At 32.4% G+C, this 16,656-nt stretch overlaps 1 non-coding gene and 1 pseudogene across 1 annotated transcript; one reads left to right on the top strand and one right to left on the bottom strand.

Moving 5' to 3' along the window:
• LOC114196628 (fibroblast growth factor receptor 1 pseudogene) overlaps positions 1-16,656 on the bottom strand; it is a 67,672-nt pseudogene that overhangs the window by 25,882 nt on the left and 25,134 nt on the right.
• LOC114198782 (U6 spliceosomal RNA) lies at positions 1,173-1,279 on the top strand. The gene has a single exon (XR_003607180.2). It is a non-coding gene; the product is annotated as a U6 spliceosomal RNA (small nuclear RNA).

The following is a 16,656-nucleotide window of genomic DNA, read 5'->3' as shown; positions in this document are numbered from 1 at the left end:
GTGTGTGTGACTGAATTGTAAGAGTTCTTTATATATGTTGTTTAACCTCTTTTCAGATGTAAGATTTGTAAATATTTTCTCCCATTCTGTGGATTGTGTTTTCATTATCTTCTTTTTTCTTTTTTTGCTATGCAGAAACTTTAGTTTGATGTAATCGCATTTATTTATTTTTGGGGTTTTTTTGTGTTTTTTTTTTTTTTTTTTTGCTTTTGCTTTTGGTCTTATATCCACAAAATTATTGGCAAGACCAATGTCAAGGAGATTTTTCCCTATGTTTTCTTTTAGGAATTTTAAAGTTTCATGTGTTACATTTAAGTCTTTAATCTATTTCATGGCGGATGTAAGATAGAGGTTCAGTTTCATACTGTCATATGTGACTATTCAGGTTTTATTTTTAATGATTTTATTTATTAAAGAGAGAGAGAGAGACAGCAAGAGAGGGAACATAAGCAGGGGGAGTGGGAGAGGGAGAAGCAGGCTTCCTGCGGGGCAGGGAAGGCAATGCAGGGCTCGATCCCAGGACCCTGGGATTGTGACCTGAGCCAAAGACAGATGCTTATGACTGAGCCACCCAGGTGCACCTGTGACTAGTTTTAAAAATCATTTATTGAACGGATTATCTTTTCCCCATTACATATGCTGGCAAATAATTAGGTCAAATGTTAGGTGACTGTATGAAAGGATTTAATTCTGGGCTATCAATTCTGTTCCACTTGTTTATTGGTCTGTTTTAATGCCAGTACTTTATTGTTTTGAGTATGAGGACTTTGTAGTATAGTTTCAAAACAGGAAGTGTAATGCCTCTACTTCATTCTTTCTCAAAACTGCTTTGTTTATTTAGGGTCTTTTATGGCACCATATGAATTTTAGGATTTTTTGTTTATCTCTGTAAAAAATAACATAGGAAATTTTATAGGGTTTGAATTTACAGATGGCATTGTGTAGTAGGGACATTTTAACAATGTTAATTTTTACCACTCATAAATATGGAGTATCTTTCATTTGTGTCTCCTTCAATTTCTTTAGCAATGTCATAGTTTATAGTATACAAATCTTTCATCTCCTTAGTTAAATTTATTCCTAAGTATTTTATGATTTTTGATGCTATTGTGAATTAGATTGTTTTCTTTTTCAGATAGTTCATTGGTAGAGTGTTAAAATACTCATGTCTTGTGCTTACTTGGGCAGCACATATACTAAAATTGGAATGATATAGAGAAGATTAGAATGGTCACTGTACAAGGATGACATGCAAAATTGTGAAGCATTCCATATAGGAAAAAGCTCATGTCTTTAGTATATTGATTTTGTATTTTGCAACTTTACTAAATTTGCTTATTCTAAATTTTTTTTTGAAGAGTCTTTAGGATTTTTTACATGTAAAATCATGTCATCTATAAACAGAAAATTTTACTCCTTTTTTTATTTGGAAGACTTTTATTTCCTTTGCTTGCCTGGTTTCTCTGGGTAGGAGATCCAGTACTATGCCAAATGAGAGTGGTAAAAGTAAACACACTTGTCTTGTTTCTGATCTTTGAGGGGAAAACTTTCAAGCTTTTTCCATTGAGTATGTTGTTAACTATGAGCTTGCAATATATGGGTTTTATTATGTTGACGTGCATTCCTTCTGTACACAGTTGAGTGTTTTTATCATGAAGATGTTGAATTTTGTCAAATGCCTTTTCTGCATATATTGAGATGATCATATGATTTTTATCAGTCATTTTATTAATATGATGTATCACATTTACTGGTTAACATTTTTCAACCAACTTTAAATCCTAGGAATGAATCCCACTTGATCATTGTTTATGATATTTTAATGTGCTGATGAATTCAGCTTTGCAGTATTTTGTTGAGAATTTTTGCATTTTTATATATTAGGGATATTATCCAATACTTCTTTTTATTGCTGTTTTGTTTTTTCTTGTAGTGCCCTTTTCTGGTTTTGGTATCAAGATATTGCTGGCCTTGTAAAATGAGCTTGGGAGTATTCCATCCTCTTTAACTTTTTGGGAAGAGTTTAAAAAGGATTGGTATTATTTCTTCTTTAAATGTTTGGTAGAATTCACTGTAGAAACCATCTGATTCTGGACTTTTATTTGTTGGAAGGTTTTTATTACTGATTCAATCTCCTTACTCATTATGGGTCTTTTTTTAATATTTCATATTTTATATATAAAGATTTCATATTTCTTTATAATTCAGTCTTGATAGGTTGTATATACCTAGGGATTTGTCCATTTCCTCTAGGCTTTTTGATTTTTGGCATATATCTGCTAATAAAAGTCTCTTCTGATCCTTTGTATTTCTGTGGTTTCTGTTACAATGTCTCCTCTTTCATTTCTGATTTTGAGTCCTCTCTCTTTTTCTGAGTTAGTCTAGCTAAAGTCTTGTCAATTTTATTTACCATTTATTTATTTATTTTTTAAAGATTTTATTTATTCATCTGAGAGAGAGAATGAGAGATAGAGAGCACGAGAGGGAAGAGGGTCAGAGGGAGAAGCAGACTCCCCGCTGAGCAGGGAGCCCGATGTGGGACTCGATCCCGGGACTCCAGGATCATGACCTGAGCCGAAGGCAGTCGCTTAACCAACTGAGCCACCCAGGCGCCCCATTTAAAAAAACAACTGCTAGGATTTTTTTTAATTCTGTATTTCATTTATTTCTGCTCTAATTTTTATTTTTTCTTTCCTTTTGCTAATTTTGGGTTTACTTTGTTCTTTTTCTAGTTTTTTTGAGGTGTAATATTAGGTTGTTTATTTGAAATCTTTCTTTTTGATATATACATTTATGGGTATAAACTTTCCTTTTATAACTGCTTTGCTGTTTCCCATAAGATTTGGTATAATTTTTTATTTTTATTTGTCTCAAGATATATTTTTTCCCCATTTTGTCTTTTTTTTTTCTTTGTTGTTTAAAAATGTGTACATCTGTGTTTTTGTGAATTTTCCAGATTTCCTTCTGTTATTGATTTCTAGTTTATTATAATTTTGCCTGGAAAAGATACTTGATATACTTTCTATATTCTTGATTTTTTTGAGACTCTTGTTTTGTGGTCTAAAATGTGATCTATCCTAAAAAATGTTCCATGTGTGCTTGAGAAGAATATTTATTGTGATCCTGTTGAATGGAATGTCCTGTATATATCTGTTAGGTTCATTTGACATAGTGTTTTTTTTTTTTTTTTTTAAGATTTACTTATGAGAGACAGCATGAGAGAGTGGGAAGAGCAGGGACAGAGGGACAATCAGAGTCCTTGCTGAGCAGGGAGCCCTGTGTGGGCCTCGATCCCAGGACCCTGCAATCAAGACCTGAACTGAAGGCAGAGGATTAATTGATTGAGCCACCCACACACCTGGTATAGTGTTTATTTTTTTTTAAATTTTTTAAATTATTTTTAAATATTTTAATAATTTATTTGAGAGAGAAAGAGATAGTGAGAGAGAGCACACAAGCAGGAAGGAGGGGGAGAAGCAGATTCCCCCTGAGCAGGGAGTCCTACACGGGGCTCAATCCCAGGATCCTGGGATTATGACCTGATCCAAAGGCAGGTGCTTAACCAACTGAGACACCCAGGTGCCCCTGGCTTGGTGTTTAAATTCACTATTTCCTTACTGATTTTCTGTCTGGGTGATCTATCCATATATAAGAGTGGGGTATTACTGTTACTGTATTGTTGTTTATTTTTCCTTTTTGTTTTGTTAGTATTTGTTTTATATTTACATGCTTCAATGTTAAGTACATAAATACAATTATTATACTGATGAATTGGTGACACTTTTCTTTTTATATAATGACCTTCTTTGTCTCGTGATGATTTTTAGCTAAAAAACCTATTTTGTCTGATATAGTTATTGCTACCCTGTTTTCTTTTGTTATCATTAGCTTGGAATATCTTTTCCCATCACTTTACTCTCTGCCATGTGTGTTCTTAAAGCTAAAGTGATTCTTTTATATGTAACATATTGTTGGATCTTGTTTGTTTTTTGTTTCTGTTTGTTTGTTTTTTAATTTGTTCTAGCCTTTCTATGTCTTGCAACTGGGTGATTCCATTCATTTACATTTAAAGTAATTATTGATATGTAAGGACTTAACTATTGCCTTTCATTCTTTTTATATTTCAAGATTTTATTTAAATTTTAGTTAGTGTAGTGTAATATTAGTGTCAGGAGTAGAGTTTAGTGATTCATCACTTACATATAACATCCAGTGCTAATCACAGTGCCCTCCTAATACCCATCACCCATTTAGCCCAGCCCCCTGCCCACCTCCCCTCCAACAACACTCAGTTTGTTATCTGTACTTAAGAGTCTTTTATGATTTGCCTCCCTCTTTTTTTTTCTTTCCCCCATGTTTATCTGTTTTGATTCTCTATTAAATGTTTTCTGTTTTGTAGATACTTTGTTCCTTATTTCCTGTCTTGTTCTCTTCATTTGTAATTTGATGACTTTTTGTGGCAGTATACTTTAACTCCTTCATCAAAATCTTTTGTGTATCTACTACATATTTTTCTTTTGCATTTACCATGAAGCTTACATAAAATATGTTAGTTATAACATTCTATTTTAAATTGATAACAACTTAAGATCGATAATGTATGGAAAATTTATACTTCTAGTACAATAGGTTATTGATTTTTTTTACATTTTAGATCTTTTTGTTATGGCACATTCAATAATAATTATTGTAGTTATTTTTAGTAGGCTTGTTTTTTAACTTTTAAACTAGAGTTGTAAATGATTTATGTACCTCCATTACACTATTAGAGAATCTGGTTTTGACTATGCATTTACCTTTAACAATCAAAAAGGAACCATCCATTTTGCCATCTTGATGACATCACTGCCCCAAATATTTATTAAATTTTATTTTAGTTAATATATGACTATATTTTATTTCTAATAATAAACATGTCAATTTTACTGTTTTTAATATTATGATTTTCTCTTTAGCATCATTATCATTTATTTCCTTTTCAATTTTGTAAATGTTTACATTTCTGGTGTTAAGTACAAATATGAATTTTAAACTCTAGATCATATGCTCCATGGTGGCAGAAACTTGTCTTATTCATCACACACACACACACACAAAACTGGTACTAAGTGGATCTTTGTTGATTGGTGTTCTGACACTAGCAGAGCTGATGGAAGCAGAGTTAAAGCAGAAAACATAATGACTATCAAAAGGGTGAACCTGAAGATAAAAAGATATTTTAGCTTAGGTACTTTGATATACATTCTGGATAGAATTCCAATTTTCATGGATTTTTGGAAAGCAAACAACTCCCCTCCTAAATAATAAATTTATTAATTGCATTCCTTATGAGTCCTGACAGCAGTCAGCTTTGTGTGTTTCTGATTCCATTCCAAGTGGTTGAATGTCTGTGTGATTTATGTAATAGGCAGGAATGTCATGAAGAAACACTTGTAGGATAAAATTTCTTTTTTTTTAAAGATTTTATTTATTTATTTGAGAGAGAGAATGAGAGAGAGAGAGCACGAGAGGGAAGAGGGTCAGAGAGAGAGCAGGGAGCCCGATGTAGGACTCGATTCCGGGACTCCAGGATCATGACCTGAGCCGAAGGCAGTCGCTTAACCAACTGAGCCACCCAGGCACCCTATAGGATAAAATTTCTTAAAGACAGGAACACAGATGGCTGCCTATGGACTGTGTGGTGGGTGTTAATGAAAATGCATTGAGCATTGAGGGAAGGGCAGCAAACAACCATAGGAAAGGTGCTCTGAGTTTTTTGTTTTTGTTTTTGTTTTTGTCTTGTGTTAAAGATAGATAACATTTCTGCCCCATGGAAATATTCAAATTTATTTTGCTCTAACAACCACAAATACTTAGGACATTATGAACACAATATGGGCATTAAAGGATAAAAACAAACAAAAAGTTGAGTAAATGCTAAGTGTTCATCATTATTTCAGCCATGTTTTTCTATGCTTAACTCTCATAAAAATTACACGGGCAATTTCTGAATATTATACCAGACTGTTAAACCAATGCAAAGGGTTTTATGCAATTTTCCATAATACCATCTAGATTTTCTACATTGGTTGTCACTCCTGAAAATTCTCAGTTTATAAATATTCATGCCCTGAAACACCATATATTTAATATAATAATATTCATTGGATATTTACTTAGTTTATACTACTCTATTTTGACCCTATCTGTTCAATTTCTTCTGTTTTTCCCCCTCATTTTCTACAAATGTCAATTCATCACATGTTAGGTAAAGTGAAACAAAGAGGAAGCTGTTAGTAGAAAGTATTAATAGGTGATTTGATGTTACTTTGTGAGATATTATTAAGTAATAGGCAAGATATTTCCATATCATCATTCTAACACCTTTAAGTAATACAGCATAGTTGTTAAGCTTTAATTAAACCTTCATAAAGTCTTTATATGTATTTTTTTCTAATTCACAAGTCATCCCTTCATGTCCCATTCAAAGCCCACTCATTTTATATAATAATTATTTTATCTGTCCAGTACAATCTTCATTTAACTTATTGCTCTGGGAATACAAAAGGATAGGAAAAGAATATTTTATAATATGATATTTTGTCCTTTATACTCTACAGAATCTGTGTAGGCATTCTTTGATCAGAGATCTATGCAGGAGGTCCAAATTGAAGAAAAACAAACAAAAAAATATTTATCAGCCCTTTCTTGTAGTTTCATTTGGAGGAACCACAAAAGCAAAGCCATTAAAATGTTTTTTTTTTTTAATTATTAAAATTAATTTTAATTTTTTTATTGGATTATGCTCCCTTAAATTCATCTGGCACCATGAATAGAAAAACCAAAGCAATCTATATGACAGTAATTCAAGATGTTGCCTTTTAAAAACTTCACTGGAAGTAGTCTCATCTATAGAGCAGATGAGACTTGGACTCAAAAGTGTCATCATAGACTTTGCTGTCAAGGGAATCATCTCAAATAGATCTATTTCTATGTGGTATGTGGCTTGTCAGGTCCATCCAGCTCATGCAACTGGTTTTCTGTGTCCATAGCTTATATTCCATAAGGTCTGTAGTATAGGCATCCAGCTAATCTGCCTCTGGGCAGATTTTTAACTACCTATGTAGCCCCAAAAATCTTAGGGTCTAGAAATACAGCAATTCCCACAGCTCCTGCTGCCATATTATAATACATCTATTTCTTTGTTCACATCTAATAACCATGTGGCTATTGCTGATGAGTCAGTGCATTCTTTTTCAGACAATTCATGTGGCAGATCCTTAGCCACAACAGCCAGTGAGCTGTTTTACCATTGATAAGATGTTATGCAACAGCTTTCCAAAATTATTGTTTTCAGCTACTTTAGCACTTTTATCTATTAATCACAGTTTCTTCTTCTTTTATCTACCTTATGCTGTGTTGATTACACCAGTTTCGTTATGTGAGGGGCAAAGTGTCAGAAGAAGATAGGAATGACTCTCAGAACCTATAACCACCTATTCAAGTATTTTGTGGATGTTTTCTTTTTTATTGCATTTAGTATGCTCGTAGGTATGCAACCTCCACTTCATCAGAGTTTCCTTGGCAAATTCTATAGTTAAAACTGTATTATCAAACTTTTTTTTAAAGCAAAGAAAAAAAAAGATGGAAGTGTTTTATATGCAGTGTAATTCAAAACACTAGGGTTTACTACTCTACTGTGCAGTGAATTTTGATCAAGAAAACAATGATTTGGTAGTTAGAACCAATTAATATCTCTAAATATTGGATGTGGTCTCTTCAATATTCAAAAAAGGCGACCAAATATTGAGCTTTTTACTCAATTTCTGGTGAGCCCAAGGCAAGTAATACATTATTCACTGGAAGAAGTGATTTCATGGTGGTTGCAAGCCAAGAAATAGCCTGAATTCACTTTTGGCATTGCACCTTGCACTTTGAAACAACTATATTCTCTTTTATATTAAATGTTATAAATAGTTTTATACTGTTTTTATAGAAAGGAAACCAGTTAATTTCCATATCAATCCCAATACACTAGTTTTTTGCAACAAACTACCTTTCTCTAATGGGTTGAACTGTAGTGGCATTGCAAAACCAATAGAATCATTATTTTCAAATCTTAATAAGTTTCTGCCACTCTCAATGAGCCATCTGCTTTTTGAACCTGCCAAATGAGGACCTTTTAGAAAAAAAATTAGTTAATTATTAATTCAATTTTCTCTTTTCTAAAACCACTTCCGGTGTTCACCAAAATAGCCTGTTTTGCCTTCAGATGTACTTTATACTGATGGATCCTTAAGTGGTTGATCCTAGCTCTGTCATCATCTAGAATTCTAGAAAATAAAATTATTTTATAATATAATTACCATATAATAGTATTACATTTTCCATTTTCTTAATCATCTTATGCTCATTCATTAAAAAATGTGTTTTAAGAGTGAATTTTGTATACATATATACGTTATAATTCTGCAAACAGGTTAAAGTTTCTTTTGATAATTTAAGAAAGCAATTGAGATACACATTGGAATGTTGAAGTAGATACAGTTTCTAAGAACTGGGCTAGGAATTAATATCATACAATTTGTCCTGAATATCATAAAGGCTGATAAAATTGATAAATTCAGTTCATGGAGATAACTCACTTTTTAAAAAAAAAATAGGCCATTTAAACTTTTCATAACTTAAATTACAATTGGGGGTGAAATAATATCTATAACTACTTTAATTAACAAAAAATGTGAATTCAGGGCTAATCAAGTCACCACACCTTTATCTTTAAAATTTTCATAATTTAGTGAGGTAACTTTAGTAGTGTGTCAATTTTACAGATAAGGAGCTGAAGCTCAAAGATTGTTTTTCTAATATTTTCAAATACTTTATTATCTATAGCACTTTATTTTCCAAATTATGTGGTAAAACTTTCAAATATGTAATCACATTTTATAGAACCACTTTTACCTGGATTCCTAGAGTAGGATAATGAAAGAATTCAAAAACAAGATTTTTTCTCACACTCAAGGACACAAGCAGTGGGAGCTACTCAAAAGACTCCACAAGAGCAAGACAGCAAGGACCAGAGGTTTTACTATGCACTGAATCACCATGTGACTTGAGCCTACTAATAATGAGTTATTATTAATGTGATTAAATTGTGGAGCACCTGGGTGGCTCAGATAGTTAAGCATCTGACTCCTGATTTCAGCTCAGGTCATGGACTCAGGTCATGCTCTTAGGTCATGCTTTCTCAGGGTCATGAGATCAAGCTTGTGTTAGGCTCTGCACCCAATGGGGAGTCTCTTTGAGATTCTTTCCCTCCCCATCTCCCTCTGCCTATCCGCCTGCTTGCACACACACACACACTCTCTCTAAAATATATACATCTTTTTAAAAAATGTGATTGAACTGTGAGCAGAGTCTCACCCATCTGTTGTCCTCTTAATACCTGCAGATTTGTGTAGTATTTTCATAAACACTAGAATCAAAATATTATGGAAAGAGAAATTTAGTAAAAAGAGTTCTCTTTATCCCCCAGATTTTAAGCAAAAGCTGACATGTGGATTATTTCAACATGTAAGTTACATTGAGGTCAACAATTTTCATATTCTTTGTTCACTACTGTACCTTCAGTATTAGGCTTTTAATAGGAAGTTATAAAACACTTGTTAGTTGAACAAGTAATTTTACACTTAATCAAAATATGTTTTTTTTTTAATTCCTACTTACATGGCCAACACCACCACATACTCTGTGAAGTTAGCATAAAGCATAATATTTAGACCTCAACATCATAGAAATTAAGTTTTCAGGATCATTTTGGAAAAATAATTCTAAAAAAAAAAGTGGAAGAATGTTTATAACCTATGTGATACTTACTGACAATGCTGTGGAAATTCAGTAATCAGACTGATTGTTTTAAAGGCAAGTGAAATCATGCTGCTCTGCAAAACCTTGGTATCTCTGTTTCATTCAGTATAAGAACCAAAGTCCTTTAGTGGTATCAAGTGCCTATAGGATTTGAATTCCTTATTAAATTTTCAATCTCATCCACTCTCTCCCCCACTCCCCAAACTCCCATTCAAACTAACTGGCCTATTTTCTATTCCTTGAATGTGAGAGATGTTTTTGAGTCTCAGAGCCTTTGCATCCACCCTTCTCCCTTTCTAGAACACTGTTCTAGATATCCACATGGCTAACTGCTTCACTTCATCCAAACATTTGCCCAAATATTGAGTTCTCAATGAGACATATCCCAATTACTCAGTATTAAATTTCTTATCACTCTCCTGTAGACCAACTCTCACATGGTCATGTTCTTTCTTTTTCTGGTTTCTTTCTCTGTTCTTCTAATAATAAAATAACCATTTTCAAAAGTACTAAGAAATTTAATTACTAAGTAATTAAATTGCTTATCCTTTGTCTCTTCCACCAGAATGTAAGCTCCACAAATTTAGGGATCTTTCTTTTGTTCATGTTCTAAGTATTCTAGTATCTAGTATCTAAGTATTCTAAGTATCTAAAACAGAGTCTGACTTTAGATAGTACTTAAAAATATAAAATATCATATAAAATAAAAAATATAAAATTATTTTTAATTTGGTTATTATTTGGCAAAAAATTATGGCAAATGACAACAAATATTTGAAAGTACACTGCTTCTGAAGTTTGAAAATGTATGTTAAATACTCAAAATATTCAGAATATGTAATTCAGCTATAAGTACTTGCTTATTAGTGACCTTATATTTCTTTGGGAATATTTTACTATGTACATTACTAGCTGCCCAATAACTACTCACAAAATACATGTCAGATTCACTGAATAAATATGAGTGTTATGTTTCTAACAACTCCAGTAAAACAAGCATATTCTAAAATGTCTAATCAGATTGAACCAGTCTTTCCTCATACTCCCATCAAGTACACTGATAGTGCGTCAAAGCACTGGGTAATAGATGGTTTAAGTTTCTTAGATCTTAGCAGTATTGCTAATTATGCTTACTCAAATCTTCACACATTTTCAAATAATATTACAACTCAGTGATCTTGACCTAAGGCATCAGAACCAATTCACAAAATTCTAGTTGGAATTTTATTGTTTATGAGAGTTTTTCTGGGGACATCCTACTTTAAAAACATATTTGCTTATCATAAACCACAGAGAGTGAGAAAAGAATCTTCAATGACAGAGATAGCTGTGGGGTTTCCTGGTTCATCTTAATAGAGGGATAGTCTTTGACTTCAAAATACTGTGACTGAAGAAATCCTCAAAAAGGCACACACAATCGTGGTGCCTGGGTGGCTCAGTCAGTTAAGCGATGCACTCTTAGTTTCGTCTCAGGTCATGATCTCAGGTTCATAAGATCAAGCCCTATGTCTGGCTTCACGCTCGGTGGAGAATCTTCTTGTAGATTCTCCCTTCCTCTTCCTTTGCCCCTCCCCCCACTCATGCTTGCTCTCTCTCTCAAATCAATCTTTAAAAAAAAAGGCACACACATTAACAGTGGACACATAGACTATGAATTTAGACTTAGGGTTTATATGAGGTCAAATGTAGTATGAAAACTGAACAAGTAAATAAAATTAAGAGCACTATTCATATTAAGCAAGTAATTATAAACTTATATGCATTATTTACCAGGTACTATTCTCAGTAGTGGGCATACAGCAGTAACAAAATAGACAAAATCCCTGATCCAATGGGATATTTGTTCCAAGAATTTTCTATTCCTAAAAATTTTGACTTATACTTAATAATGAGTCCTTGAAAGTAGGAAACTATCGGAATTCTAGGTGCAAATGTTATGGCCAAAGGCAGCATGATATGGGAATTTCAAAACTTCAGTTGTAGCAACCAATCTACACAGGAAAAGACAGAATGTTTGTTCTGTGTTTTTGTAATCTATACCATGAAGGATAATTTCCCCACCTGCTGCAATTACATATAAAATTGTTATAAACACAAATACATTCATATTATGATATATTATATTTACATATATTTTCAAACTGGTGCCACACACACCATAGGCAATTTTATTTAAATAGAATGAACTTTCGTTTCTGTCAATTTTATTTATATGAAGATTAAAAAACTTGATTTTTCTATTTGGACAAAATAATAGACATTTGTCTTCTTAAAAGATTACTTAGAAAGCACAAAGACTTTTTAATTTTTGTATTTAAAAAAGACATTTTTTGAAGTAAAATTTCCAGTAGTTGAATACTATCTTTATCAGAAATAATCATTATCATCACCAACATTAGATCACATTAGGCATTTACTATTCCTTCACTCCCCCTCCTGCTGCTACTAATGATGTGTCAGGTGACAATAATTAACAAGGATGAAGCACTAACTGTGCTGAGAACTCAGAATATCCCAGTTAATGAGCACCAGTCACACAGATCAGTGTGATCACAGAATAGATCAGAATTTTAAAAATTCCAATTGCGTAGAGGTGGAAACTGAGTGCTAGAGGGATTAGGCTAGCTGTAGTCACTAAGTAAGTAGTCAGGTATGTAACGTGGACTTGTACCCTATCTTTCTGATTCCAGAACCCATGATTTTCAGTGGTCCACTAGACTGCTACACTTTGTGCCTCACACCATGCTAAGCCTTTACAAAATGCTATTTATTAAAAACCTCGCAACAACCCTATCAGGGAGTAAGTACAATTTGCCTTTTCAAATAGGGAAATTAAGATGAACTGAGGTTAAATATAGTCTTTGAAGACCACAGCATTTGGTCTGGCTCCAAAGTCTGTGCTATGAGCCATCAAACTACAGCTTTTCTCATAGAATAATGTTAGTTGTCCAAATCTCTTACATTTTTTTTTTGTAGTTCAAAGATGATGGTGGAATGGAAAAATCATTTTCTGAAAAGTAACTTTTTTCACCAGCCAACAGCCAAAAAAATAAATCTTAAGACTAAAAATATATTTATTTTGTTTTTCTAGATAGAGAAAAACTGACATACATGTTTGAGTATTATGTTTATTATACAATATTTTCCTTTTTATTTCAGAGAGTTGTTGCATAACTAGTAAAATTGATCATGCTGATAGATTTCTATAAAACTATCAAGATTTTATACTGCTTGTTATATGTAGTTTATCTCCTAGAAAGAAAGCTTAACTTTTTTCCTTTGTCCCTTCCAAATGATAACTAAATCTGGTCTTGGAAACAACAGAATCATATATTACAGGCTTGTTACAAATTACTGCACCAAAACCAAAGATACCTATTAATAAAAAATTTAAACATTTTTCAGTGTTTTTATACATTTGAACAAATAGTACAATATATTTAAGTGGAGACTATCCTAGAAATATTATCACATTATTTTTCCTTAAAAAGATATTTCTTTTGGTAAATTGCTTCTTATTTTACCACATTCCATTTTTTTTTTAATTTAATTGATGAAGATCTTTCCTGGGGTGCTGTGTGGCTCAGTTAGGTGTCTTCCTTCGACTCAGGTCATGATCCCAGAGTGCTGGGATTGAGCCCTGCATCAGTCTCCCTGCTCGGCAAGGATTCTGCTTCTCTGTCTCCCTCTACTGTTCCCTCTGCTTGTGCTTTCTTGCTCTCTGTCAAATAAATAAATAACATCTTTAAAATGTTATATGCAAACAATGAATCATGGAACACTACATCAAAAGCTAATGATGTAATGTATGGTGATTAACATAATATAATAAAATTTAAAAAATTAAAAAAAACATTTGCCAACAAAACAAAACAAAACAAAACAAAAAATCTTTCCTGTGGTAAGACAGTAAAGAAAGGAGTGTGGCTACTTTGATCAGATCACTGTCAAATCATGTATTAGAAATGGAACAAATATATGAATATTTTAAATTGTATGAGCCATTTAGTCTTCAAAAATTAAGAAAAAGTTTAGGAACAGAAAATTGTCTCTAATTTTTTCCTTACCCCCTTTATACTTGTATGTATATTAAGTCTTCCAGGATTTAGGATATGAACATGATACAGTTCATATCAGATTCTTCTCAAATCTCATCTTATTCTTTTCTGAACATCATATGTAAAATAGAATTCTTCATTGTCGTCTTTCCTCCTTACCATGCAACATTCTTTTTCTTTTTTTTTTATTATTTATTTATTTTGTATTTATTTGACAGAGAGAGAGACAGCGAGAGGGGGAACACAAGCAGGGGCAATGGGAGAGGGAGAAGCAGGCTTCCCACCTAGCAGGGAGCCCGATGTGGGACTCGATCCCAGGATCCTGGGATCATGACCTGAGCAGAAGGCAGAAGCTTAAGGACTGAGCCACCCAGGTGCCCAACATTCTTTTTCAAGGCACATATAACCACATGAAATATTGTTTTATCTATTTTTCAGTAATCTGTACTTTTCTCTCTCCCCACTCTAGCCCCATATATGTACCCCATGAGAATGGAAATTTTGTTTTGTTCAAGACTATATACTTGAGGGGCACCTGGGTGGCTCAGTCAGTTAAGTGGCCGACTCTTGATTTCAGCTTTGGTCATGATCTCAGGCTTGTGAGATAGAGCCCTGAGTTGGGCTCTGCACTGTGTGTGGAGCCTGCTTAAGATTCTTTCTCTCCTTCTGACCCTCCTGCTCAAGAACTTATCCCTCTCTAAAAAAAAAAAAAAAAAGGGTATATACTTGTCAAATAGAATTTTGTGAGACATGTAGAAGATAAATATCTGCTGAATAAAACAATTGTGTGAATAATTATACCAAATAATGTGGGATTAATATTAACTAAATTATTAACTAAAATATTAACAAAATATTGCTCATTTTTCTACAAGATTACTGAAGTATCTTTTTATAGTGATATTGTAATATAGTGAATGCACATTACAGGAAAAAATAGTAGTAGATATACCAGTATTGTTTAGAATTTTGTTGTAACAAATTTAAATAAATATTAAATGAGAATGTATGCAAATATCTGATAGTATATGAAAACTTTTTTTTTTGCACTTGAGTCATGTATAAAATGCAGGTTTAAGAAATTTCATTAGAAAGAAATTGCTTTCATGAATGAAAAATTTATTTCAAATATATAGATGTTTTTATTTTATAATATGTATATATTATAAAGAGAATAATATTTTTCACAGCAATTTTCTACTGTACACGTAACAAATTTTAAGAGGATGGAATTTCCTTCGTATACTGAGCACTTATGTAAACTTGCATCTGATCTCAGCCTATACTTTGAATTCTATATTGCACAGAAGTGTTCAAAAGTATTGGTTGAATAGTCAAACTTGAATTGAGTCCTTGCTTTGACATATGTTAGTTGGTCAGTTTGGGTAAATTATTTAAACTACCTAAATCATGGGCTCTCAATTTATAAGATTAAGCTGGTCTTTATTTATGGGATTGTAATAAGAATTAAAAATTATACATGCACTTAAATTAGCTTATGTATATATGGAAATCTGTGTAGATAAATAAGTTTTATTCTATAAGCCCTTTTTATGTTTGCACGTACACATAAAAGTATGTGTATGTATGTGCATGTGTGTATGTGAAATCATGACCTAATTAATGCATGCTTTATCTGTGTGTTATTATTTTCCTTAAATTTATTACATGGACATGACCATTACATTTCTTAGTTTTTTGTTTTGTTTTGTTTTGCTTTTTTTGTCTCAAAGAAGTTAAGAACAGTTTGTATTCTTGACAAAAGATTCTTCGTTTTCTACTTTTACTACAATACAGCTTAACCTGTTTCCAGCTCTTCATTCAAATAAGGAATCTTTTCTTCTATTTCAAAGACGTTTGGGATAAATGTGTTAGTTGTGCATGATTCATGTTGGATCAAGGCAGAGTCTTAATCTACATAGTTTATTTTATTCTTTGTTGGACAATGATAACCATTTCCTGTTGGTAAAAGCACAACATTTTGCTTTTCTTCCTTAATGCAATTATCTTACATTCATTGGAGACAAGAAGCATAACTATTTGAAAGCTCCACTATTTTCTCTTGCTTTGTGCCTAAAGCACATAATGTAGTGCATACAATGAAAAGGAATTTCAGCAGTGACTATTACATATACTTAACTGCAGATCAGAGAATGAGTAAAAATGAGGAGAAATTACATATCCGTATAAACAATAAAAACATTAAATGACTATATTCCTAAAAACAACTGATTAAACATCAAAAATTAAAATGACTATTACCATACCATGAACTGCTATTTAGATTGTGCACACCAAATTATGCAGTTATTATTGTGATGATTGGATACATATAAAATAGATATGATTAGCAGCCCTGTCACTCTTAAGTTATTATCCAAATATGCCTTGATTGTACTTTTTAAGAGCCTTGAAAAAAAGGGGTATTTACATCTGCTAAAAAATACGGTATTTTGTAACAACATCTATGCTGTATTGTTTTTGATTTAATTAGTGAAAAAAATATAAGCTAAAGAAAGAACTTAAGTATTTTCTTTTTATACAGCAATTGGATTTATTCTGTAGTGGTACTGGGTTTCATGATTGCTTTTAATTATGATATTTAATACTAGAAAGAAAGATGAGTCATGTAAATGCTTAATTATAATAAATATGTTTATTTATGATCCAGATGGTATGAGAAATTATGACTTGTGCATCTATCACCTCTGTTGTACCCCCATGACAAAACTTTAGCAATGATAGACAAAAT

Source organism: Eumetopias jubatus, unplaced genomic scaffold (genome assembly GCF_037043125.1).
Source record: "Eumetopias jubatus isolate StellerSeaLion01/CBP00866 unplaced genomic scaffold, mEumJub1_p1.0 scaffold_2, whole genome shotgun sequence".
Classification (NCBI taxonomy): Eukaryota; Metazoa; Chordata; class Mammalia; order Carnivora; family Otariidae; genus Eumetopias; species Eumetopias jubatus.
This window is presented reverse-complemented; position numbering and strand designations above follow the sequence as displayed.